The following is a 4,946-nucleotide window of genomic DNA, read 5'->3' on the forward strand; positions in this document are numbered from 1 at the left end:
GCAAGGAACTGAAAAATGGAAATCCATGTTATGTGGTATCAAAACATTTGATTAAACAATCACTTGAGATAGTTTGACAGTCAGAATACATAGTTAATGATGTGGTAGCATTCAGAGAAGAAATCGCGCATCAGAATGATAGTCGTCAAAGGTGCATGTACCACCTGTATTTGACAAGATATTACAAGAAATTATTTCAGTAAATAATCTATTTGAAAGCAGGGATAAAAGAGTATACAAAGACTTCAGAAATTTTATGTTGGAAGTAGATATTGCTCCTTAACCCTAAGAAAATGAAGATCAAAATAAGGAAAGTCATAACAAAAATATCAAACTCCAAATTGCAAGGGGGTCAAATCAAATGGAGAACCATTACATCTATTGCTAAAGCCTCTGAAAGAATTCGTGTGTTTTTTTTTTTTCAGAAAGTCTCTTTTGTTGGAAAAATTGTTCAGAAAAAGGTTGAATGATGCAATATGCTTACTAAATTTGATAAGCTCAAGCTTTTTGTGAATAAGTCTAGGGAAAGAGGGATGTCCCTCCCAAACAGAACTGTCATTGTAGTTACTGGCACATGGAACTGATTGGACTCCAATTGTTAAGAAGGTAGATAAGTTACTGAGAGAGTCATACTGCCTAAAGAACCATAACTTACACCAAAAGAGATTGCAACTGTCTAAGACTTAAAACAAGCTTTCTCTGGAAAGGAATATGGATGGGAAGGTTATTCAGTCCTCAGGAGGATATAGTTTTCTACTTTGAACATCAGATGTGGCCAGAAATGGCAATAGAGGGTAAAATCTGTGAAAGACATGCAAAGAGTCACAGAAAACATTAGGCTGAGAAAACACTGCTCCCGCAGAGCAGAATCAGAGAATATTCAAAGAACATTCCTCACCACGAGGGTAAGGATATCTCAAAAGTTTGCCCAATGGTGGTTTCAGGATTGCTATAGATTACTACCTGCTGTGTATCTTACACCCCCCGCAACTTTTTTTTGAGTGGGGGAGAGGGACAAAAGGAGAAAGAGAGAGAAAGAATCTCAGACACGCACAGAGCCTCACCCAGCACTCTATCCCACATGAGATCATGAACTAAGCTGAAGTCAAGAGTCCTATGCTCAACTGACTGAGCCACCCAGGCATCTTCCCCTTTCTAAATGTGTTATTGATTGCAGTTTTCCAGCATATGTTGTACCATTATATATTGGGGTGTGAGGGCCAATGACATATATATCTGGATCAAGAAAAGTCATATCTGGTCTTGCTATAGAGAATTTTACATATCACCTCCATGCAAACACCAACATATATCACTTTCAGATTGTCATTATGATGAGTTAGTGCTTAAGACTTGTTTACTTTGAGAGGTGAGTAAGCATATATTATACGCAGAAAGAAGAGTGAATCAGATATTTGGTGATCACAAGGGTAAATTTTGGTGGTCATAAAGTGTTCAGCAAACCCTTCTGGCATCTTCTCCTTTAAGGTACTTACTAAGAATGCCCTTTTTGGCCCACTTCTAAGCGGATGTAGCCATGTAACCAGATATGGATTTTGAGTTGTGAGTGGAAAAGCTGATATTTAATCTCATTTAGCTCTGAAATGGTGACCAGTAAAATTTGAGATGACGGCCATAAGTCAAAGATGAGTATGTGGAACAGAGTGTCTGGCTACACTTCAATGGGGATGAAAGGCAGCAAGAAATATGCATTTGTGGTTTTCAAGTCACAGAGATTTTTGGAGCATGTTTGTTATGGAGTTATTTGACCTATGCTGACAGAGCATACCTTTTATAAGTTAATAGGATGAGATGTTTCTTTCTTATAAATACATATATGAAGTGTATATATATATATATATACACATATATATACATATATGTATATATGTATATGTATATATGTATATGTATGTGTATGTATATGTATATACATATATACATGTATATATGTATATGTATATGTATACATATGTATATATGTGTATATGTATACATATATGTATATGTATATGTATATATGTGTATATATATGTGTATGTATATATATATATATGTATATGTGTGTGTATATATATATTTTTTTAAACCCTAAAAATGGATTATATGCATAACAACAAAGTATTTTAAGGACCTCCCATTAAGAAAGAGAAAGTATGTTTTTATCAAGACAATACAAATCTAAACAAAAAAGTCAGTATCACATATAAACTTATTTAAATATGAAGAATCCATTATTTATTTTTTTTTTAATTTTTTTTCAACGTTTATTTATTTTTGGGACAGAGAGAGACAGAGCATGAACGGGGGAGGGGCAGAGAGAGAGGGAGACACAGAATCGGAAACAGGCTCCAGGCTCTGAGCCATCAGCCCAGAGCCTGACGCGGGGCTCGAACTCCCGGACCGCGAGATTGTGACCTGGCTGAAGTCGGACGCTTAACCGACTGCGCCACCCAGGCGCCCCTGAAGAATCCGTTATTAATACCCTATATTTCAGTACCATGTGAGTGAAAGCTGTAAATAACGTCACACAGATAACAAATTTGTCATATTGAACCTCTGAAAGGATATCATATAAGACTGAGGCTTCTGATTGCTTCCATTCTGCCTCAATTTTCAGAACTAACCTAAGTTAATCTGAGAATTAAGCCAGTATATATTTTTTAAAATATATATCTGAGGGGTGCCTGGATGGCTCAGTCAGTTGAGCATCCAACTCTTGGTTTCAGCTCAGGTCATGATCTCACGGTTTTGTGAGTTCAAGCCCCGTGTCGGGTTCTGCAATGGCAGCAAGGAGCCTGCTTGGGATTCTCTTATCCTCTCTCTCTTCCTCTCCCTTTCTCTCTGTCTCTCTGTCCCTCTCTCCCTTTCAAAATAAATAAACTCTTAAAAATAATAAAGAATAAAACATATTCTTTTTTGCTGCCTTTGCCAGAACCAGGCTGACAAGAATGCTATCTCTAGAAGACAGTTATGTACCCGATTCTCTTTGAAAGTTAGGAATGTATAAACTGCCCAATATTTCTCTCATGTCTCAATAGAGACAAAAACTCTAATGTTAATATTGTTGATGGTTCAAAGAAAATCTTCATATCAAGATAAATTCTTTAGCATTGAAACGTCCAAAGATCACCAAATTCAAGGCCTTCAAATCCAGAGATATTTCACAACAAGTTTTGTTCCTAGTTTTTGCTTTTGTTTTTCCCAGTATTTTCCCACAACCAAAGAATATAACAGAGGTAGAATCTGAAAAACTTTTCACACCTGTACAACTAGATGTGTGACTCCAAAATCAATCTAGTAAGCATTTTAAGGGGCATTGGTGGAAAAGAGACACAGAGATGTGCTGAAAAAATAAAAGAAAAAAGAAAACATAGCCACATAGCAAACTCATAATGTAAATATAATGGAGGGCAAGATGCCACTGATTGGATGCACTTTACTCTGCATATCTGCACTACAAGAAAAATCATTAAATTATCCTAAATATGTATTTCTTGCCTTTGTTATTCCTTCTTCTCTCAGTCCATTTAAGGATCCAAAAATGAGGTTTTCATCTCTTAACAGTAATATAAAATACCTCATCTGTCTCAGAAATGACTTGCCTGTCTGAGATGGCCACCCCACTGTCTCCAGAATTCAGATAAAGTTCAAGAATATTAATAATTACTCAACCTAAAGTGTGAGTCCTACTTGTCATAGAAAAACAAGAACGCATACACGAGATCTGTTATTAGTGGCTCCTTTCCCTGCTGGCCTACTTTTAGTGCCACCATAACTAATATCAGCAACACATCAATAAAGAAAAAAATAAAGAAACAGAAACTTGAGAGTCTTTCCAGCCATGGCCTACAGCCACCGTTCTGCTCCAACACAGGTGCTGCGCCAACCTTGACCTCTCCATGTTTTCCCCAGGTAAATCTTGATTTTTCTGGGTAGTTCCACTTTTTATTCCAAATTGCAATCCCCACGGGCCCCTTTATTTTCAAAAGCCAATCTGTTTGTATGAGGTTGGTCCATCATGCAAAGTCAGTTCAAGAGATTTTCTTTGATTACTCTATATTCTTCCTTTTCCCCCTATTTCCACACTGAAAAAAAAAAAAAAAACAATGTTTATTAAAAATCACATAGATTAGGCTCTTACATGGCCTCTTCAGCCTTTCTTTGATTGTATCTCGCTTTTTTTCGCAAAAGAAATAAACATAACTGTGTTTGCAGCCGCAGCCACGCCCCCTCGCTTGCTAATGCCAGCATTGCCTCTAGGTCCCTGAGCTCCAGCCGAAGAAGGGGGTAAAGGAAGGATGTCTCAGTACCAGGGCTCCTACAGAGCTGACTGCCCGCAAATCGACCGGTGGTAAAGCACCGAGGAAGCAACTGACTACAAGAGGCGCTCAAACGAGTGCGCCCTCTACTGGAGGGGTGAAGAAACCTCATCCTTACAGGCCTGGTACCGGGGCACCCCGCAAAATTCGACCTAGTCAGAAGTCCCCTGAACTTCTGATCCTGATCCTCAAACTTCCTTTCCAGCATCTGCTGTGAGAAATTGCTCGGGACTTCAAAACACATCTGGGCCTCCAGAGCGCAGCTGTTGGTGCTTTGCAGGAGGCAAGCAAGGCCTATCTGGCGGGCCTCTTTGAAGACACCAACCTGTGTCACGTGCCAAACGTGTAACAATTACGTCCAAAGATATCCAACTAGCACACCGCGTATGTGGAGAATGTGCTTAAGAAACCACCCTGATGGAAAACATTTCATTCTAAAAAAAAAAAAAAAAAAAAAAAAAAAAAAAAATCTCTTCTTCCTGTTATTGGTGGTTCTGAACGTTAGATATCCCGCCCGCCACCCCCACCATGGGGTCAAAAGTACCTAAGTATATCACTGCAAATAGAAAACTGGGGGACAGAAATCAGGCATTGGCAGTGTCTCCATTTTCATTTGTATGTGAA

General features: G+C 38.4%; 1 pseudogene; it reads left to right on the forward strand.

Annotated features, from left to right (window-relative positions):
- Positions 1 to 812: 812 nt before the first annotated feature.
- On the forward strand, positions 813 to 4,727 carry LOC112858667 (histone H3.3A-like; annotated as a pseudogene).
- The last annotated feature ends 219 nt before the right edge of the window (positions 4,728 to 4,946 follow it).

This window comes from Puma concolor, chromosome B1, assembly GCF_028749965.1.
Source record: "Puma concolor isolate L17-30 chromosome B1, mPumCon1.1.hap2, whole genome shotgun sequence".
In the NCBI taxonomy this organism is placed as follows: Eukaryota; Metazoa; Chordata; class Mammalia; order Carnivora; family Felidae; genus Puma; species Puma concolor.